General features: G+C 42.3%; 1 protein-coding gene across 1 annotated transcript in view; it reads left to right on the forward strand.

The window, feature by feature from the left end:
• Positions 1-24029, forward strand: part of LOC106747354 (homeobox protein aristaless-like) — a 131930-nt gene that overhangs the window by 50215 nt on the left and 57686 nt on the right. The gene's annotated exons all lie outside the window — the stretch shown is intronic.

Raw genomic sequence — 24029 nt, forward strand, 5'->3', positions numbered from 1 at the left:
TGACCTTCCCCCACGACAATTTGTCAGTCGGGTGCTAAAATTTCAATCTGCGCTACCCGCTTTCAACGGCGAAGTCCCACGTACGTCTCATGTGCGTAAACAATCGCGAAGAATTTCCCATCGTAACAACCCGCACAACGCGAATGGATCGACGCACATATCTCCGACCGTTCATTGCGCCACTCATTAGGGAAAATACACGCCACCGTAAATAGCCGTTTCCCCGCGCGCGGTGAAGCAGTGGAAAGCGACTTTCGAGAAATGCTGAAAACGCATCGAGAGAACGCAACCTCCTTCTCTTCGTTATTCGCGTGAATGAACGAAGCAACCGCGCCGGCCATCATGATCACGCCGTATAGACGATTACCAATGCTAACAGCCTTGAAAGGGTTAAGCGACTTCGGCGATGCGTAAGCGATTCGATCGCTGGTCTGCTGCGTGCTCGCGCGTACCTGCGTGCGTGACGCGTCAGCGTTGATGAACGACCCGATCGCAGATACAACCCTATTACGTCTCTATAGAGACCGCGCGCAGCGGGCCCCGGCACGGTAGCGCGCTGACGTTACCTCGTGCTTGTGCGAAGGATCTCTCGCGAGAGTTTTCATCGATAAAAAGTCGATCGATCACTCTCACACGCGACAAACGCCTCGGGAGAAAACAAAGAGAGGGGCTACTTTGTTGCTAATCGAAGCAACAACGCGACGACGCCGGTCCGACATTCACGTCCCGTTGATTTACGACCCGGCCCCGCGATTATTCGGGATTTCTTGCCCGCCATAAACGTCCGTCACGTCGCCGCGGCGGCAGCGGGTTTAATTTGACTGCGTTTATAACAAGGTATCGCGCGTAATGGAGCACTAGCCCGCCGACAGGCTCCATTACAATCAGGACTTTCCTTCCGGGCCTGAGGGCAAGTTCGCCAGCCTTAATTGGATTTTATTTGCTTAACCTTCGCTCTCTCTCTCTCTCTCTATCCCTTTTTCGCAAACGTCTGTGGTTGTATCCCTCCTCGTAGTCATCGTCGACGACGCCGTTGAACGGCTGCGACTTACCGTCGCCCCCGGGAAGTCTCGCTCTTTCTCTCTTCCCTCCTTCGTACTCGGCTCGTTTGCATATAAATAATCATAATGACCCGACTGACACAGTCGGCAGTATGTCGGAATAATAGCGTTGTAATAGCGCGATCGACCGAAGGCGGCAAAAGAGCCGGGGCGACCGGGAGCGATCCAACCACGTAATGAAACCCAATTTCCACGTGTGCACGCGCGTTTGATTAGAAACGCGTCTGGGGCCCGCTCGTGTCCGTCGTTCGACTCGTGAAAACGCACAAATACGTGATTGATGATGACGAATGATCCGAAGGGCCTGCCGGACGGGTTCTCATTACTCAGAGAGATATCGGCGTTAGTTGCGCGTCCTGCCATTACACACGTCATTGATTCCGATGTAATCGTTTAAACCGCCTCGGGAAAACGAACGGTGACCGTGAAGAATCCGTTGAGTGGAAGATAATTGCGAGTGTGCTCGGTTAAGAAATTTCGACGAACTTAATTGCGGAATAGAGAGCTTGATTTCCACGAGAATATATTCATATCAGATCACGCACGTCCTCTAGGAATCGATCTCGCGGCGGAGGCGAGTTTTCCGCGAGTTGCATCTTGGCGTGTTCGAAATACGATGTTTAATTACTACGGGATAATTGGAGAATTGTGCCGAACGACGTGCGGAAAGCGCGACGCACTAATTAATTTCGCGAGAAAATGAGAGGGGAACAGGGAACAATCCGCGATTATGGTATGCACAGAGAGCGCGCGTACGCGGATGTTTAATCACGTAAGGATAATTAAACAATTATTCGTAACCTCAGATAGTAATCGACGCAACTTAATTACGCACGCGGGAGTTATATCGCGCCTACGTGCGCGTACGTTACGCGAGATCGTGCCATGCGAATGCGAGATTTAATCGGACGGGAATAATCGTGAAATTATCTTTCGCAACTAGCTGAAATTAGGACCGGCCGGTTGATAATTGCCTTTGTGAAAGCGATCTCTCGGAGGACGTAAGAGGTGGGTCCTGTCGCACAAAATATCAACGTGGGCTAATAACAATCTAATGCTGCTAACTCTGTCTAATACATAAATCTAACGAAGATGCAGTATATCTGGAGAATAGTGTTACTTGCTGAGGACATATTTTTTTTATAAGGTTGGCTTGATTTTTTAAAAAAAGACCGCGAATTAACAAGAATAAATTTAGTAACTAAAAAAATTATTGGTCTAATAAATTAGAATAATTATTTCGGGATGAGAGGAGGTTTTGTTTGACGATGAGAAGTGTAGTCATTCGAAAAATACTTTTAGTTCGCGCTATCAAATGTTATTAATGTTTTGTTAGACTTTTATTAAACAATACCGTCAACTTGAGACCACCATTGCGCCATGATTATATATTTTTTTTAATTTTCTCACCCCTCCTTTCTCCTCCAGCAATATGAACGTTACATACGTATCGCGTGTCTCATTTTACAATCGAGATATTTGTTATTCGCACTGGAGAATTACGCGAGCATAATAAACCGATTAGACTAATTGTACAAGTATTATTCCCCATAAGAACGCGCGAAGAGAACCTAATGAGATTAATTAATATTTAGCAAGTGTCATGAATATTTAACGAATATGTCACGAATCCTTTACTCTCTTTCACGCGCGTTATCGCACGAACTTTTGATTTTCACGCGATTGCCGTTTGCCGGGTGCGACCTGAAAACATAATTTGCACGAAGAATACAACAAATACCTATCCCGTGCGATCGTTTTCCCTGCGCAATAATAGGACAGAAGTGAGAAACCAGTCACGCTAAAAGTCCATCGGCGGTTTTATTCGCGATCAAAAAAGCGGAGATCACTCCCCCCCCTCCGGTGTGCAACATTCAATTAAAAATAATCTCGACGAACATGCAGACGTACGTATCATTTAATTACTCGCGGAGGATCGCAGCAAAGCTGCCGACGGCAAGCGATCCGCGAGCTAATTCGCCTCTTACCGTCGGCAACAGAGTAGAAAATTGCGTATCCATATATGCAACCATGTAAATAACGATGTAATCGCATGCGGCTGTATACCTTCTAACGCTATTCTTCCCGGTAATTTTTTCTTATCCGCGGTAACATTTGTCACAATGACTCACGCACATACGCGCGCGCACGGAAAAAAAAATTTTTGTCACAACCAATCATATAATATATGAGAATAAAAGATTCTGCAAGTAATAGCAAAAAACGCAACATTGTATCGGTGCTCAAGAAGGTCAATAAGATAATCGCGGCAGTTATGAAGAATAAGATTTCGCGAAAAATGCTTAACGAGCTCTTTGCAAGTGTTCAACGCTACAATTTTTTTCTTCACGGCTTCGCACACGGAAAAAACTAATTTACTAGAATAGCAAATCGTTTGTTAACAGACAGCAAGAAGAATTTGTTTGGATAGCAGGAAGATTTGTTGAGGATATTAATTGCTATTTGCTGAATACATGGATAGGAAATAATTTGATTATACCAGCTAAATTTTATCGCTGTTGCAACGACGTTTTGTTACAACAGCAAAATTCTTTTTTTCGTGCCACGAATTTCTTGCTGTCATATTAAGAAACAATCCGCCACTCTAGCAAAATTTGTCTTCTCCGTTACCGTGGCTCCGTTATCGTGGCAGTTTAATCTTCTCGGTGCGTTGCGGGAGAAGAAAGTCGCGTTATTGGTTGCGATTGTAAAGTAATCGTGCGCTGTCCAACGCGGTTAATTACGTCCGTCCGGATGGCTCCCGTCGCGTCGCGAATCACTGCTAACGACAGCGAGCGCGGTAATTTGTGCGGACGTGACGGTCCTCGTGCGTGTTCCCGTACGACAAATAGAATCGACGTAAAGAGACGCGGACGGGGACGCGAGCGCGCGCGCCAAGCACAGGAACGACAATCTTAATTGGTCGTCGCGACTCAATAAGCGCTAATGATAGTGAGCGCCAATTACTCGGACGACGGATGTCCACGCCGGACGATAAAGCCGGACAAACACGGGAACGCTCTCTTTCTCGCCGTAAGAAAAATCCGAGTCGCGATGTTCGCGGCACGCGAGTCCCACGGGATGTGACGTCCTGTCGAACGAGTACTGGCGAGTACCCGCGAGAATCCAACGTTTATAATTAAAAAAAAAAGAAACTACTTTTTTCAGTTTTTCGCGGAAGGAAAGAAACCGCGAAATGAATGGTTTTTTTCCAGAACCTTTAAAATTAACTTCGTCCGTTTTGAAAAGGAAAGGAAAAAATTGAAGTTTCCCCGTAATAGTGATCTTCGCATATCTCATAAAAGCAAAGTATAATAAGTGAGTAAGCATAATAATTAATAATAATAATTTCAATATTCGCGCGCATGAAAGAGAAAGTAATCAATGATAAAATTTCAATGACTAGAATTCGTATACCTGATTGCTTTGGAATCAGTATGAAATTTCGACGATCGAGGTTTCTACTTAATTATCTATTAATTGATCTACATGTACCGTGGAACAGTCAGTTCGATAAAATCGGTCGAGCGTATCGTAGGTAAATATCTTTACACGTATTCTCGACAGATCAATCTCGTGGTTGATTCACGGTATTCACGTCCGCGTTTTTAATCTCGCGGAGTGTCGGATTTTGTTGGCTCGCAAGGTGTTTGAGTGTCTCGACACGGCTGCTACAGCGAGAGTAGCGCTCGTCGTATATTCGCGGATATTGCATTTAGCGTTTAAGTGCGCGTTGCGATCTGTTTACCGCGCTAATCATCGCCAAGCGAAAAATTCGGCCGGTTGTAATTTTCAGTCGGCGATACGCCGAAAAAAGAGCGTTGGTGCTCGATCTCGAGGTACGTTTCCATCCTTGCGCTACGCTCCGAACGAACACGAAATGGTTCGATTCTAAATTACAGTCAGCATCGCTAATGTCAGTTTAACGATTTTCTCGAGAATATACGAGTGTGTGTATTTATATCGTTAATTAAAAGATATATATTAAATTAATCTCTATGCTATAACGAGATTTGTCCGGTAATTTAATTGTTCTCCCATGCATATTTATAACTATATATTTTTAACTTGCTGATACATAAATCCATTACGAGAAAATTAATTCGTCGATCAAACCGTCATAAAACAAAAAATCATTTATTATATCAATTAAGATAATTTTAAGATAGAGACTTGCTTCGAGCGCACAAAAGAGCAAAGCGTAACACGTTAAAACGTATACAATGAGAGCATGATTTACGACGTAATTAAAAGAAAATACATGCAAGAATATCACGCGGGGTAGACAAACGAATTCGATCATTAATTACGAAGACATTTCTCTCGCTGTTCCGAAATTGTTTCGCAACGAAAAATTCGAGAGAATACTCTCGGGAGACAACTGCGAGAGATTTCGTCGTGTTGTTAGGGCCTTGCTCGCGCGCAGAGAATTAACATTGCAAATAAGAGAGCCGATAAAGTCGAGCGGCGGCGGCGAGAGGACCGAGCGGAATAATTGGGCTGCGGCTTTTTTCGCGAGATCAGCTCCTCGCCCTCCGGTGAGATTATGAGTAATGCGTTCTCCGGCACGTCTCCTCCGCTCGCTCGCTCGTTCTTCCTTCCCTCTTCACGCGATCCAGCTCGGCCCGTCCGCCGCGCGCTGATAGAGACCGGGCTGCTCTCTCTCAGTCGTCCCATTAGCGTAATGGCTCTCGCGGTATAGTCTTCGCATTTAACCCACCGAATTCTCTCGTCCCGGTTCGAAAGACCGCCAAGATCGTCGGGACTCGTCTTCGCTCACGCCCGTTCGCGTAAATCGCGACCAGCTGTTTGTCACTTGGTTATTTTTCAGTACGGCCACTTTATCCGTTTTCTTTCTTCTCTCGTCCCAATTCAATGCGACCAAACAAGCTTTTTATACAGGGTGTTCCAAAATTCCCGCATGAGGAGTGTACAGGGAGATTCTTCATGCCAGAAGAACCTTTTCCTTAGCGAAAATGTGCCGGGGAAGGTCATTAGTTATAGTGACTTTCCAATTTTCAGCATAGTACATCTTTGAAGCTAAGTCTTAGATTAAAATTCTGTTCAAGTAAAGTCTACTTGAAGTTGACCGAAAAAGATAATTTGCCACCCATTTGTCCACCTGAAGTTTAACTCGCGAAAAAACATATTTTTTAATCGCTTGTTTCTCGGATATTATTGTTCGAACGCAATTTTAGTAAAGGCAAAGTTATTTTAACGTCAAAAAACTTTCTGTACACTCTGCGTGCGGGAATTTCGGACACTCTGTATATGCCAGAATAATAATTTTTATTCAAGGATAATTCCATATGCAATTCAACTGGTATTCTTGAATTGTCACTCGCAGATTTTTCATGAATTATTTTCCCGCCTGTAGGATTCGTTTATTATTCGAGCTTCGTAATTGATTAAATGGAGTCTCCATTTGGGCCAAAAAATGACACGCTCGCAATTTTGGTAAAGAATCGATCTTCACGTTTATAAGCCTCGAAGAATATCGCGAGTTTTCGCATATAACGGTCAATACGGACGAGACCAGAAGTCTTGTTGTTTAAGGTCGATCGAAGCTATGCGCAGCAATCTCAGGCAAATGTCACTTAAATTGGTTTTTAATTGGGACAATTAACGCGACCAACACACAACGTGTTGCCAACGTGATGCAGACGTAACAATGAGAGTGAATTATATAATACGCCTGACGCAATGCCATTTCAGCTGCTAATATTAACGCGCAACAATGTCGCGCAGCAAACAAAAGCCTTTGTTAACACGTAACTGTAATTTAAGTGTTTGTTTCGATAAAAACGTGTGTCACAATGAATCGGCGGGGGATTTACTCGTAATTGCTGCAAGCAGATCCGCGAGATAACATAATTGACAACATGACTAACGATGTAGAAAATTAAAAATGCATAGGACGACGCATTCTTGTCATTTTCTCCAAAAATTCTTGTCCAAAGATGAAATAACGCGATATAAAAATGAAAAAATTTGCCAGAATGTCTAACAAGAGAATAAAATATCGTTTCACGTAACGGGGCGTAATATTCTCCCGAATTTCTTGCATCAACGAGCCCGATTAAGCGAAGAACCGGTCCGAACCCTCGAGAAGCCTCACCGGACTTCACGAAGAGCAAACCAGACAATCCGATTGATCCGGAAGGAAAACTTTTTCTTTTCGTCGCGCGTCACGAGAGAATCTCACGGGGATCTTCTGCTTCTTCTTCCTGCGCGCCCGGAAGCCCAGGAAATCGGCGCGAAAATTCGCGCAACTTCTACGAGTGACTGTACCGCTCGGTATAAGTTCTGATAGGGAGGGCAGGTTTTAATAAGAGAAGGATTGAGAGCTCGCCCATACCTGCACTACCACGAACTGGTGGTGATGGTGGGCTCTTTCCCGCTCGCGGGACGCCGGAGATAGCAACAATAAATAACTTGTCCCTGCGCCGGCTAAAAGCATCCTACCGATCCTCCCGGTGACCGCCGCCGTGTCGCTTTAAACCGACCACTCTTCACGCACTCTGATGCACTTCTAACTATGGGCATTGCGGAGGGATGCAACCCTGCGCTTTCTCTGTCTCTCTCGAAGCTGAATTTTCGACCGGTCGCGCAAAACTCCTCTTATCTCGTTATTCATTTAATTTTATTCTTATTTATTTGACGTAATTCATTTCATTCATTATTATTCCTTATATTTTGTTCATTTAATCCTACCCTTTCCAAATTACACCGGACAAAATTTCGCTCCAAACGGTAACGAAAATACTGACAGTAGGATCACGAGAGTGAATGTTTCACTTAACTCACAGCGGATTCTTATTCCACGATTTGAATAAATGTTTCAATAGATTAGAATGAACTTGAACCTGTGACAATGAAGTGCGGCAGATTCATTCTTCAGGTTCAAATGAAGATATTCGTTCGACGATACAGAGTGAGAATATTCTCCTGATATTAAAATGCGAAAATAAAAAAATTGATAATTAACATATTCGTGACAGGCAAATCTTTTCCGTTTCAAATACTGAGTACCGGCGAAAATAATGAAATTCTGAAACTGGTTGCCGCATACTTGTATCGTTAAAGCAAGGATAAAAATGATGAAATTTGCTTTGAAATATCATTGTTGCAATTATGTGTTGTTTAAAATAAAAAGATTTTTATAATTTGTATACTTGCTTTATAAATAGACAATAGACCACTTGTTATTATTGTGCTGAATTTATTTAGCATCATATTACAGGTATTTTGGAAAAGTCGAGTAAAAACAAAATTTAATATTTCTGGTTAGTGTAATAAATCGAAAAATAATGATTTTTGCATAAGGGAACTTTACATAATTTGCATATATAAGAAGTGTCACGACGTTTTCCACGAGTTTTGCAGACTCTACAACGTTTTTGTGGGTATTTTGATTTCCCCGTTTGTGCAATTCTTTTTGTGCAATTGGTGTGTTTGCATGTCTCCTGAAAGTCTGTAAGGAGGGTCAAAGTGAGGTGCTCGGCCCACTGCTGTTGAGCTACTGTTGAGTCAACAATATTACGGCTTATTTGGCTGAGTTGCTCAATGGCTGCGTCCGTTTAGTGTATTTCAAATCATAACTGAGGCGGTTTGCCGCAAGCGCCGCACCAGCTAACGATTAGTGAGCCAACTAAGCAGGACGTGAATTCACGTCAGCGGCAATCCGGAATAGAATTTAAAATGACGTGAATTCACGTCAGCAGCAACCAGAACTTGAAAAGACGTGAATCCACATCAGCGGTCGCGAATGTGTTAAATATTTAAAGAAAGTTTTTTAAATGTACAGAAATTCGCGCCACCTCTTCCCTCATCGTGTTCTCCTGGTATTAGGAGGTGAAAAATCGAGAAATTGATAGTTCGAAAGTTTGAAAACAGTGCGCCAAATCTACGGAAATTCGTGCTACCTCTCCACTCATTATATTCTACTGATATTAAATTGCGAAAATTCGAGAAATTGATAATTTTAACAATTTCAAGAAAGTTTCCCAAATGTGCGGAGAACTAATGTTTGTGTGCTAACTTCACACGTCCGTAGCATTTCAACGACGGGCGAAAGTTCCCCTTCAGCGGTTCGAAACTCTCGCGTCACGATCATTGCGAAAGCATCGTGCTGCGTGTCATTGCGCGGCCGATGTAACACGTCCGTCGGACAATCGAGGGATTTATAGCGGCGCGATCCCTGATCTTTCTCGGTATTAGCGAAACCCACATTCGCAACGTCCCCGCACGTCAATTTCCATGCACCTATCAATCGTGGCAAATCACGGGGAATTAACTATCCTCGTTCAAACAACGATGTACCGAGATATTCCGTGCTAACTGCTTTATTATTAGCTACGCTCGCGCGTGCGATTGTTTATCGTGACGTGAGATATATCGCAAGTATAACGATTCCCTTCTATTCGCACCGGCGGTTTGTAACTCCAGAGTTGGTTCTTTTAACGACCTATCCCCCCTTCCTAGAAAGAACGTACATGCATCTTAATGAATCTACTGTCTAAAGTGCAATCAGTGTGTTATGCGCAGAAAAATACTGCATTCAGGTAAATATTACTTGTTTCAAGTATTTCATAAGTATATATCATAAGTCATATCATCATAAGCATCAGATTTGTTCAAAATTCTAGTAAGTTTCTTTCTACTTTTTCATGAATTTAATACCTTGATACTTATATTTAATATTTTTAATATTTATATATGTAATTTATAATATTCAATACTTATTATATTGAATTAGTTTAATTTACGTCATATCTGAAAAACACGCCGGTGGAACTCGAGACCGTTAAGTCTGCTGTTATACGAACTACGTACGCGACATGAATACGACATAAATCTGAATACTTACACATACGTACACATATTTCTATCATCGGCCGCGTAACAGCGATTTGCATCGAACCTTTCACTGGCTAGAATTAATGAAGTATAAGACAAAAGAGCTAAGCGGCAGTGTTTCGAAGAAAAATACGCGAATACTCACTGACTGCCGATACTAATTTCCTCATTAAATCAGCGACATTTTCCCCGATACGACTTAAGAGAGTGACATGCGCGTTCGCTACTTTATTCATCCGTGCGATTAGCGCACCCGCGTTAGATTCCTTCCACGCTCTGTCTCGTGTAATTACACGAGACCGCCGGCGCGTATTATCGTCACTCGTAATCGCGGGGAATAAGCGGTAATGGCGATTGTAATAGCGATTATGATGAGCGGGCCGCTCGCTATTGACGAGGCATCATCCTAAGGCCGACTCCTGGGAGTGCCCCCTCCGTCCCTCCGCAATTTCTACATCTCGCGCGGGATCGTTTTCGCGGTCCGCGCAGGTGAGTAGGTAGGTGCACGCGCGCCCGATACTTCACGTCGACGCTAAGGTGCGCATTATCATCGGCCGGTACCGCGAGCGGAAATCGCGCCCCGCTTCTCTACCGCGGAATATCGAGCGGGATGAATACCGAGGAAATCGTTATCGTAGGCGGAAAAAAATTCCTGGGGAAGAGAGAGAGTTCCTCCACCGCTCCTCGTCCTCCCAGCGATTACGAACGCGCAGGATGAGCGCCTTGTTGCAGTGAATAACCGCGAATGCGAGTAAACCTGGTAACGGATCACATCTATATTCATGTGCCTTCTTATTCGCGGGCTCTCCGAGGAATTTCGGATCCGCTCATTTTGCTATGAATCTCGCACGAATCGAAATGACTCTCTCAAGTGGAATCAATCGTCGATAATCAGTGAGTACACAGAGAAAAATATCATTTCACTGATAAGAAAAGCGATAATTTAGTTTATTTCCCTCCTTTTAGGTAACAGTTATTTTCAACAAAGAATATTTTCCTGATATAATAGTTTTAAAATATATAATCATCACGAATTTTAAAAAAGCTCATTATCACATCACGAATTTTAGAAAAGCTCATTATCACATACGTCAAGAGGAGAATTTATCCTCTTTTCAAGAATATCATAAACTTTATCGAAGAAAAATCAAAAATTAATCAATAAGGTTAATTTGAATGAGTAAATCGAAGTTTGCTTTAACTTAAAATTGAAATGCTAAAATCACTGGAAGATTCTCCGGATATATTTTGAATGAAAAAACTTAACGCTTATGATAAACTTTAGAATAATTAAGATAATAAAGAAGAATAAATAGTATTTTTTTCATTGTTTCCGCGGTCAGATTTCGTTAATGGAAACAGTTGCCGCTACCGTTAACCAATTCTATCAGCGAGATTTTACTAATTCGCAGCGTGCCGTCACAACAATAAGCACCAGTGATTACTTCTCAGTGATAGACAATACATTGATTACTTTAAAGAGGATGTCATGGTGACATCATGAATGATGAAACGAATGATATGATGATGATACATCATATGATGCGAGTTAAGATAAAAACGTTTGCACACTACGATCGGTATCTATAACCCCCCGTCGTAAATCAACAAATAACTTCACAAATCCCCGATTATTCATTAACCTGTAGTTATGTTGATCCAAACAGGCAAATAATCTTCCATGAATACGCGTTCATAGACCGTTACTGCAATCAATTACGCTCTGATATAAATCTGATCCGTAATTAATTGCGCTCTCAATCGAAAATCGCAAGAAATATACAGCTAGCTAGTGCCGGTCTCAAACCGATCGTAACGCGAACAGTTGCGTACGGACGATAAATCGCCGGCGATGTTTATCCTTTCGCGACAGCTTTTCGAAAAGTTTCACGATACGCCGCGTAGGATCGGGCTGCTCGCGGCAATTAATAGGGAATGCACAAAGTGCATGCCGCACTCGCGGCGGATTCCGGACGCGTTATCTCGGGCGTTTTGCTCGCGGCTAATCTGCCGTTTCCTCGATTACAAAATCTCGTTCCCTCTCGCGAGCCGCTCGATCGTGTCGCGACTCTCTCACGCCACGCGCAATTATCTGTGGCACCCCGCAAAAACGGCCGTTGCAAATCTCTTTAATTACCCGGCGGAGGACCGCTCTTGTGCCGGCGTTTAACGACGCCGCCGCTCGTCGGCCCAGGAACGATTTTCCCGCCCGCGAAAAAATGACGCCGCGACGCTTCGGCACGCCGTCGTAGCGTGCGTGCGTATAACGGATTACCCGTATTTCATTCGCCGTTTCACCGGCCATCTTATTGCGGGCGGTCGAGAGAAACGCGGAGTATGCGCGATAGCAAAGCGAACCGATAAGGCAAATCAGGATTTACGACAAGTCGATTCGCGCGAAACCGCGACTGTAGACTCGCGTGCGACTGTTGTATCTCTTTCTCATTTTTTCTTTAATTAGTTGATTGCGAAATAAAACGCAGTTTATGGTGAACATTGCTCGAGGTAATGATATTATCGCTGTGATCATTTCCCCGCTATCAATTTGCGCGAAGTAGTCTGTAATTTTACATATCTATAATTACTGTTCGGGTTATCTCTATAGTTACAAAGTTGCGGATTCTTTTCGCAATTTTTCCGCGGATTTTTTTGCTTTCTTATCCTCTTTGTAGAAAAAAGTAACTATAAAAGCAGGTTTTAACCGAACGCACGTTGATCTTTCTAAACGAATTTTTGTACTCTCAGAACCGAAGAAAGCCGTGGAAAAATGGAGGAAAAAATGTGCTTTTATTTTTTTTCCGAAACTATAGTTATCTCCAATCCGTTCGTTTCGTAATATTTGAAAGAGAAACAAATAACACCGTCGTTATCAGCAGTCGAAGCTTGAGTCATAAATTAGACATTAGTCCTCGCTCCACCGGGAAGAGAAACGCGTGCTCGCGCTTGCACGAGAAGGAAGTGGCGAACAAGAGCGCGACACGAAAAAGAGGCTGACTGACGAGGGTTGTAAAAGTTTTACAGCGACGGCCGCTCTGTCATTTGCGGGGGTGATACTTCGACTTCCCGTTGCAAGGCTCTTTGTTTCTTTCTCGCGAGCTAACTCTTGACTGTCTTTCTCTCTCTTCCTCCACCTCCCCAAGAGAGCCGGGCGCGCGGTTTAACTGCCGGCTATCGATAACTGCCACTTATCCAACTGCATCACTTCCGGTTGCGAACTACCGTTTACGAGTTTACGGCCCACCGGTCACGTTTCGAGCCCTTTTCGTCGAGAATGGGCGCGTCGGATCGAGAATTAGTCCGACCGAGCGAGCGCGCGCGGCTGCGGGGATTCGCAATAATTTGCCGTCGCGTCGATACTAAAACTACTTACTTATTCCAATTAACCGAATTTCACTTTTCTCGATAAAATTTACAATATTCTTGTAAAGACAACAAAATTTTTCCCCCGAGTAAATAATAATGAGCTTTTCTAATATTTGTGATGAGTATATCTGAACGCTGTTGTCAAGAAAACATTCTTTACTCAAGATAACCATTAACTTAGAAGAAGAAAAATAAATTGAATAATTGCTTCTCTTCACAGTGCAATAATATTTGTCTCTTTATATTTAAGAAACACCTTGTATATTCATTTATTTGTTTATATATTTGCAACATAAAATTTGCCGTTCCTCCAAGTTATTTTTCTTCGCGCGGAACCGCACGCGGATCCTCCTTTTCCCCGTCTTTCGTTCTCCTGTTTCGACTCCGACGTTTGCGATGTGGTGTTACGCATATCTCATTAATCGAATATGAACGACGCTGTTTATTAATATTCCATCGCGCACGTCACACATACCGGATGTTGCGATATAATGTGCATCAAATTTATCCATTTACGTGCGCTTCAATATTTCCCAGGCATTATACCGGCACCGGATATAATGACGTAAGTTTGTTTCGAACGTTTCTTCTTACGCATCTTTTTATGCTTTTTTCGATGAAATCTGTATTAACGTTGAGTAACACAGCGCGGTCGCGCGGTGTCACGTGGAATTTTTTCAAGTGCACGGCTTGACCTCTATTTTGTACCTATTATTTATCACCTGACTCCTTTTTTCTCTCGTTTTTCTGGTGCACGGTGCCAGGCGTACCGTGCGCTCCGCAACTAATCTGGTTGCAATTAGTTCTATTTAGTTTCAACATTACCGATTAAATGCTCTCTTAATTAGCGGGTTGTGGAGCAACGTGTTTGCTGAAAAAACAGTCGTCCCACGTTCGTCATTCTTCTTAAGTAGTCGCATCGGTAATTGCGATTTAACTAGCAGATTGATTCCTTTTTTCTTCCGCAAATCGTCTATCCGATTCCATCTTCTTGACGCGCATACAAGCGCGAGCAATTAACCGGAGAGAACATCGGAAAATTGCCGCTGAGATAAATCGACCGCGTACCGATTAAGCGGATAAATTAGCGCCGCGTAATCGAATCGCACGCGTTGTTTGTCCGGCCGATATATTGACGTCGGCGCGAATCCACTTTACACACACGCAATATTTTTATTCCTCGTTCCCGCGCTCGCGCGCAGATTATTCCGATCATTTCGCAACGCGGATCTGCTTTTTGCGCTCTCCATTACGCAAATTTGTGCGACGTAATTGATACTCGAGATTACGATGTTTTCCTCTCACCGCGACGGCGTCGCTGCGATTCCGCCGCGTGTGTACTAAGTTGTGTGAACGCTTTATTCTTCTTATTTTGCGTCGAAATCGCCTAATAGAAGGTCACGAGTACACGGTAACGGTTAGATTCATTGTGTTTACGCTGAGAAACCCATCATTTAGTTGAATCAACTAAAACCGTTTCTCAATATACGTACGTATCGTGTTATCAACGGAAAAACGTAAATATTTATCACGCGCTTGCCTTTTTCTCCCCGACTTTTTACCAGAGAATAGAACGTTTGAAATATCTTAACGCTATTTGCGAACGCGATTTCTCGAGTCAATATTTTCATTTTCTCTATCATTTTAGTTCTATAGGTTTTAATTAGAGATATTTAATTAAAAATGTTAATTAAATATAATTTAGTTCATAACTCTGCAAGTTCCATCGAACTTGAAGCACTAATGGAGAATTTCGAGATGCAACATTGTACAAAGGATTTTCCAGGGAGATTGAATTTACAATTACTGGTATTCAAGGATCGTTCAATTCAATTTAAGCGTGAATGATAGATTCGCCGCTTACGATCGGCTAAAAATATTCAACACGTGCGCCTTACAATTTTATCTTCCCATAAATAATATTAATTCTTTCTGGTAGTTGTAAGCACGAGTATCTTGCCGGGAATATTCCGGATTTCGATCGGAAAGAATTAATATTCTAATGACATTCTGATATCCGTGCTTTGCTCCTATCGTTAAATTTCTTCGTTTGATTGTAAGGTAAAAATACCAATACACAGATACGCATCTAAATCTGGATATTCTTATTATTTTAGTTTTCAGCTCTACGAATATATATACATGCATTTAATACATATATATATTTTATATGTTGAAAGTTTAAAAATATTTAAAGACCAAAATAATAAGAATGTTTAGATACATGTCCGGGTGCTTTTGCTTCCAAGGCTATTGTCTGGTACTAGAAATTTGTATCGTTGAAAGGCTTAAAGAAAGGCATATTCAGAAATTATTCAACATTCAATCCTATCAATAGTCTGGCTGCATTTCACTTATATTCTTACTTTCAACCAGCAATATATCAATTATACAATAAGATTTCCTAGAAAGCCTTCGCAACCACACGAATTATCTTCAGGTCGAGTTAAAATTTCGCAAAAAAATATATTCGATACATCTACGATAAAAGAAATAGCACATTAAATTAGCCTCGAGAGATTAAGAGATTAATCTGTATCAAGCGCCGCACATTGCAGAGTCATATCGAGCGATATAGAAAGTAAACTCGCGCACATTACGAGATATCTTTCCTTCGTAATTCCAGAGAGAAAGAGAGAGAGAGAGAGAGATTTCTAATGAATACCACCGACAGGCGTAACTATGCGCACGCGAGCGAAAACACGTACGTACGGCCCGGTCGCCCAATTTCTATTCGGAGCGGATTCGGTCGTTTTTGCGTCGCGAGAATGAAGATGATTAATCGCGCGCGAACGCTCGTGCGGAACGTCGAGGCAAAATCGACGAAATGGAGCGGACTCGCCGCCGCGGTATCGCGAATCGCGATCGCCGTTAGAACGGTCAATCCAACGGCCGATGATGTATGGCAGATTGTTGCATTATCATCGCGGTTGCTAAAGCTCTCGCGATGTGACTTCTTTTTGCCCGGACGCTGCACAGTGGTTTGAAGGTAAGAAGGTTCGGACAAAGCTCGGAATCTTGGCGAAAATGATTTTTCATAGATATAAAGAAAATGTCTTCACACACAACATCTATTCATCCATCGATTCATCGTGTATGCTATCCAACGTAAAGCCAATCGATCGGGGCCCCTAAGAGTTGCGCTCGAGCGCACGAGGGACAGAAAAACAGTGATCGCTCGACCATGGAAAACCGCGTTACATTCGCGCGAATTACGTACTCTCTCTTTCCGCGGTGCCGCGTATGCGATCTCGCGCTCGTTCGCAGGACGGCGCATAAAATCATCGGCGGTTTTTCGAGCGCCCGGCGACACCGGCAATTAGAGCGTGAACTTATTAAACTCGCAGCGCAAAGGCAGAGCGGAATTTTACGTGGGCCCGATTGGGGAACGATATCGTTCTCTCGCGCGCGCTCCGATTTCGACTGAAAGCCGAAATGAGGTGGAAAATTATCTTTGAAAAAATATTACGAAGTAAACATGATGAAAAATAACACAAATAATAATCAAAATTTAACATTAAATTAAGATGTTAATCGGTACTGAAGTATAAAATGTGTTATTCCAACACTTACACATGTTGAATATCGACACAATATAAATGTTGAGATAATATAAACACAGTATGTTAAAATAACACACTGGTGTGTAAAAATTAATATGTTAAAATAACACACGAGTGTGTAAAAATTTAACACACAAATTCTAGCAACGCTCGATTTTAACACAGGTATAAAATGTTTTTTATACCTGTATTAAAATGTAGACTGGTTTAGGAATAATCGATACGCAGTAAAAAATGTTGCGTCATAAGCAGTAAAAAATGTTGCGTCATAAGCAGTCTACCAAAATTTTTGTGTTATTTTAACAAGGAGAAAGGGAGGAGAGAATATGTTAAAAAATTCACAAATATATGTTAAATTAACATCATCTTGTTAAAATAACACAAAAATTTAGATTGATCATTTGTAACACAAAACTTTTTACTACGTAGGAATTATAGTGCGATTAAAAAACATCGAAAGAAATTAAATAGATTAAGATTGAAAAGAAAAGAATAAATCAAGGAAGACACGGCGGTATAAGTACAAGGGAGAAGTTTGAAATCTGACGAAAACTCGATCGCTTATCTTTCCGTTGATAATTAATTATCTTCGAGTATCTCGCTGAATCTCTAATTAAAAGTTAATTAAGACGTAATTCCAGGCTCGATATCAATCGACCTCCGATTCTTCATCGAGATACAATCGTCTCACTCCCGTGAAGATTAAATCTTTACCGCATTACAGCCCCGAAATATGGTCCCGAAATATGGTCGATACGCTTCCACCGTACAACTTCATTAAGCACGCACCCTCGTCGACGACGATCTTTAAGATCTCCCTCTCTCTCTCATCGCCTGAAAAATTCCCTCGCTTCTCCGCGGCTCTTGGCAGCCGCGTCAAATCGCGGCCGTCAGTCTTTCACGAACGCGTACGCGCTCTCGGCTAATCGCGTGCAAATTTATTCCGAGTGCGCTCCATTTCGCTATGCAATACTCCGCGCATTTAGTAAAACCACTCGCACATCGGCGAGCAATAAGCTGTGAATCGCGGGCTAGCGAATGTTACAATGAACGAGCTGCACGCTTATTAAGCGGCATCCGTGCCGCAATTAAATTCAACGAGCACGCGCGCATGTGAATATCGATAACGTGAATGTCGATAACGCGGATCGCTTCGCGCGCCAGGGAAAATTGCGCGACAGTACAAACAAAACTATCTGCCCACTACGAGTTAATTCTACACGGAGAGAGAAAATGCTATTGTATCGATGGAATTGGCCAACAGCGCCGTAATTGAAGTAAATCTTCTCAAATCAACAGCACTTTCGTTGTAACTAATACTTGGGTTACGGAAAACAATGTACACAGTAGAAGGCATTTTGTGCTTGTGCTAAAATCAGTCCTTGTCAAAACTTGTGTGTTAACTTTTGTTTTTCCGTTTAATAATATTGATTAGACGCTAACTGGATGCGCTTTAACTTTGACGTCGTTATAGTATTGTTTATTCATTCGTGAAGATGTCAAATTCTAATTAGCTTTTTTCCCCGTTTGCTTCGAATTTTGTTCGACGAGTCCACACTGAGATAAAAAGACTTAAAAATGAATTTGTGAAATATAACGTTTATTTCATAGGAATAAATGTTTATTTAAATACGGCGAAATAAAATGATTGTATTCCTAGCAAATAAAGCAATTAATGCAAATAAAGCATGTAAAAGAAAAAAAATATCGGAGGAAACGTTACAAGAAATATTTACTTCGCAATATTTTAATTGCTTTTTTTTTTCCAATGTACCACCACCACACGATCTGTTACGCGCATGTGCACGTGGCCTGAAGCGCGCTGGGATACTCCGCGCGCGCATTTCTTTCTCTGTGCGTGTATCAATTACGCGTTACGCGTCCTCGGGGCATTTCGCACTCGCCGCTAAAAGCACGCGAAACTGGTAATACATAAATTTATTTTCCGTTTAATAACCCAATAATTACGTCAAGCCGCGCGGGAAAAGTAGCGAATTACAGCTGAATGCGAAAGCGTAATTTCGAATGGCGAGGTTTTTTTCCCCTTCCCTTTTTCTTTGTTTTTTTTTCTTCCCGGCAAAATCGGTGTCGCCCCGAGCGATCCATCCGCGGGCCGTAATTTGCGGCCCGACATTCTGTAACGGGCAGTTCTTGGGATTATTATTCAACGGCCGTCACGCGGCGAACTTTTGCGGGCGTGATTACATTAATATTATTAACGTATTTATTGGCTTGTATATCAGGTCTAATTAACAAGCTGAAAAAGAATCGGGTTCTGTCGGCCCGAATCCGCCCGTGATAAAATCTCGAGAGGTGGTGTATACTAATCGCTCTCGGTGTTATTTACGATACACCAATAATCATTAAGTCATTTCCCATATGGAAGTTGACTTAATACGCTATAACACATTATGATTATGCGTCGCGCATATTATTAGCGTTTGCGTAATCGTCGCTCATATTTTGCATAGGTTACAACTCGCATGAACATCGGCCGAGAGAGCTGATATTCACTTATGTAAACGGGTGAAACTACATTCGCGCAGATCGCCGCCGCCGAGCGGATAAGAGAGGCACCGTACTCGGCGCGCAAACACGCGCCTCGAGATGAAAATCGAGCCGCTCGAGCTTTCAGCCTCCATAAAACGTCCGGAATTCGCAATTACACGCGATCACGACCGCGCGTACAATGTATCGTCCTGGCCGGCCGTTAATAGGACGGAAGAGACGAAGCGAGACTCGATAACCGACGGTACATCGGAACCACCTGCGAAAAAGCTACGGAGACACATGCGGGTCCTATCTCCCCTCCACGCGGAGGATAATAATGCGCACACGTCAGAATACTCAATTAGGCCGAACGCATTCGTACCCTCACTCCGCGTAATTAATAGAGGACCGTTGCGAGGCGCGCCGTCGCGACGATACGTAAGATCGTGGGTTATTTAACGGACGGACGCTATCGCGAGGTTGCATCTGCAACATCGTGGCGCACGCGGAAAATTTATACACGCACGCGCGCGCCGGCACGCACGCGAGAAAATTGACGTAAACACATAACTCTACGGTTAATGCGGACGTCGTGGGGTAAGCGAGCCGATCGATAAATATCGATTCGACAGGGGGCAGGAGACCGCCTTGAGATAAGAGGGAACCTGCGCGCGTTGAAACCGCCCGTGTGCAAGCCGGCGGATTTTTATCGTTATTGCTCGCGGATGCGAGGGAATTCGTTTCCTCGACGCGACCAACACGCGAAGCATTCGTTTCGATGCGCAACTTTCCGCGGCTGAATCGCTGTTACCTTGCGCGCGTATCGATGCGGCGGGAGAGTCGCGACGCGAGGTGCGATGATATGCGGCCGACGTTGCCGAATTCTTCGACGCACAGTGGGACCGCTTCGAAAATTCGATATTTATTTATTCACTCAATTAATGGGAACAAGTCCTTTCGGTGTGCAAATTTAAAGATTGCGAAAATTATGTAAATTTAGTTCCAATATGTAGAACGTATAAAAATGAAGGAAGGAAAGATTCTTTCTTCCTTTCGCGCGATTACCCAATATAATAAGAGGACACGGATCGAACAGCGTTTAAAAGAAATTTGAGGAATTATTGAAAAAATCAATAGAATAGTTGTTCGCCAATATGCAAATTCTATTCATACAATTGAACTTGCCATACGACGCTCGATGATACTCAATGTAAAATATGTCAGACGAACGAACCACTCTGGGTGATACATGAAGTCTAAATAACATTAGTAATTCAGAACACACCATAAGACTATGTATCAGTTTAAATAAAAAAATACTAATAAAAACATTGTGACTAATGCGATAAAAAGAATTGAAGATATTTCTTAAATTTTGTATAACCAAAATTTTCATAATACGCTTTGAAATAATATAAGCGTATTTATTTACCATATTTGTATAAAAACGTGAACGTGAATATATTATATATTTATCATATATATTGCATATCTATGTTTTCGTGTTGAATATTTCAAGTTATACATAAACAAAAGCACGGTTTGATTATTATCAGAACGTACCACCTTGAAACTTCGGGGTATACACAATTAACATATATTTATTTTAATAAACAATAATTCTATTCTATTCTATTTTAATAAACAATAATTCTATTCTATTCTATTCTATTTAATAATCTATTTACAGAGATACTGAAGACTGAAAGAAAAAAAAAAAAACTCGTCACACTGTACAGCGTCGCATTCAAGACAATTATTTACTTTTGCGTCTTCACTCTTGAACACACATCGATCATGTTTTCAATGCCATACAAATTGCTCGCGTCAATTTAATATCAGCTCTGCGCGCTCCGTTATTAAGGAATATTTATCAATCTTAAAATTTATCAATCTTAAACAGTGCGCATACGCTCTCTCTCTCTCTCTCTCTCTCCCTCCCTCCCTCCGGTTTTTTTTCTCTGTCTTTCTCAGGAAGATTACGTGACTGGTATTATGCAAAAATTACACAACCGTAAATTACGTATCCATCAGCCGTATCGAGCGTATCCCGTGAGTGCTGTTTCCGCGTTGCTTCGGATCACATTAATCGCGACAGCCGACGATTTGCTGCTTCGACGGAGATTACTTTTCCAATTATTCAGCCGATTCCCGCACCGGCGGTGATAAATCGAATACTGGTCCACACGCTCGCGCGATCATCGTCTTCATTATTTTTGCCTGCGAAGCACTCACGAGCGAATTCAAGTTTCCTCCGTCCGTGTGTCCCGTATGGCGTATTTTCAACGTTCTTATTGTTAATTGACCACATCGCTGTGTTCGTTCCGCGCAATTTAGCGACGTACCACCGGCGGCCTGGACCGTGACGCGAGTGGCGTAAATTAAGGATAATTAAAGAAATTATTGCAATTACCGCGGCCGATTCGCCACGTAGCGCATTGCGGCGCGTCGCGATGATATCTGATAAATAATCTCATTAGGCTTCCTTAAAGGATCACATGATTCGTGCTTGATAAGAAGGTTAGATATATCCGTGTCCCAAATTGACGATTCTTCAACAAGAACGTCTCGAGAGAGGTACCGGTAATTTTTTTAAATTAATAAGCACGGTTGAGAACATTCGGAAAATCTCGCGTACGAAACTCCGAGACGACGACAACGGGCGAAACTTGACTACTCGCTTCAACTCGAATCTTAGTCGAACGGAAAAATCGAAAAATTATCGGTGAGATAATGAAAATATTGCGGAGATGGCGCGATCGCTCGAGAGAGCGCGCGCGGAGTGAAAATGATAATCAAACGAGTGCGATTTTATACGGAGCAGAACGTGTAATTACACTCGTCGCCTTGCGCGCCGACTCGCTTCCCGTAGGCAGGCGGGCAGGCAGGCAGCTGCCGACGGTATCACTCACGACTATGTTTGGTTATTACATTAATCGCGTTTACCGGCCGTAATTGCCGCGGTACGTCGTCACGGTGAGCATTTACCGAGAAAAAAGAATGATATGTAACTTGATGATCACGCGCCACACGGCTCTTTCGCGGAAAAATACCGCCGCGGGATTCGTTCGGCGGTGAAATCATCGCATTGCTAATGTCGGAAGAGAATTATTCTTTACAAGAGCCAATCGATTCGTTTGTCTTATTTTGTGTATACGTGTATCGCGTATCGTGGGAAAAATTTTGTGTTAAAAACGACCCATCGAAATTTTTGTGTTACTTTAACATGAGAAAAATGTGTTAAACATTGTTACACAAATATATGTTAGATTAACATGTTCAACTTATTAACATACTATTGTTTAATAATTCATCTTGTTAAAGTAACGCAAAAATTTGGACGAATCGTCTGCAATACAAAATTATTTTACTATTTATTTCCAAGCAAAATGAAGTAACTTATTATACACGGTAAAAAATATTTTGTACTTGTGTTAAAATCAATTCTTGTTAAAATTGTATTAAATTTTTAACGTACCCGTATATTTATTTAACATGTATTTATGTTATCTCAATATTTTGTGTTGTGTCAATATTCAAAACATGTGTAAGCGTTAAAATAATACATTTTATATTTCAGTGTCAATTAACGTCAATTAATTTTATGTTAATGTTTGATATATTTGCATTATTTTTTCAACATATTCACCTTGTGTTAAATTAACACAAATATTTGAATGGACCGTTTGGGACATGTGAAATGTGTTTAACTTATCACAGAATTTTTTACTGTGTAATAATAAAATCGCGGGACGAAATGCAGGAGTTGACCGCTCTCATAATACAAAATATAAGACATAAAGTAACATATAGTGTACAAAGATAAATCGTCGTTATAATTATCGTAAATATCGTGTGATTGCAAGAAGGCAAATTACCAAGGCGCATACAGAAACAATCCTAAGTAATAACGAAACGAAGTCGAAGTGCAGAAGAGTCGGCCGCTCTTATGATACGCGGTGCGAGGCGTAAAATACATGTCGAGTGTGCGGATAAATCATCGTTATAATTATCGTAAATACCGCGCGATTACAAGCAGGCAAATTGTCGGAGCGCATAAGCTCGCTCTTCACAAGTCGTCCGCGCACGCAAATGGGCTCGATTAATTTCGGATGCCGGCTGCAAACACGGAGAAAAAAAGATTTTGCTGCCGCAGCCAACCATGGTTTAGCTGATGGCGTTTTGCTGCTGTAGCCAAAAGTTTGCTGCCCGCAACCAGTCTCTCAAAACTTCAGTCACTGTTGCTGAGTGTACAGGTAGTACACTTAATCTATGTCTACTGCAATGTTGTAACAAATATATTTTTGGAAATAACTAAATGCAGATATCGAAAGGGACATGTAAGCAGACACAAATTCGAAGTATGTAATTAGATATCTTTTTTTTCCCGTGGAGGAGACCCGAGAAAAACGGTAAATTTCACGCAATTGATGAAAATGTGTAGATAGCGTCCGATGCACCGAATTTACGAAGCCTAGGTGTGACACGGCAATCGCCCTCGATTTCCCCTCACGGGAAGAAAACTACGAGGGCGCGACGTATCGCTTTATAGTGTCGGCGACGTCCGGCTCCGTAAATTGCCACGCGTCGTAAACTAGCGTTTATTTAGAGCTTCAATTAATTTCACCCGGTCGAACGGGTCTCGCGGGTTTTCCCGTCGTACGATCGGCCCGAGGACGATCGCCCGGAGCGG

Source organism: Dinoponera quadriceps, unplaced genomic scaffold (genome assembly GCF_001313825.1).
Source record: "Dinoponera quadriceps isolate SergipeBrazil2010 unplaced genomic scaffold, ASM131382v1 scaffold1831, whole genome shotgun sequence".
Taxonomy (NCBI): domain Eukaryota; kingdom Metazoa; phylum Arthropoda; class Insecta; order Hymenoptera; family Formicidae; genus Dinoponera; species Dinoponera quadriceps.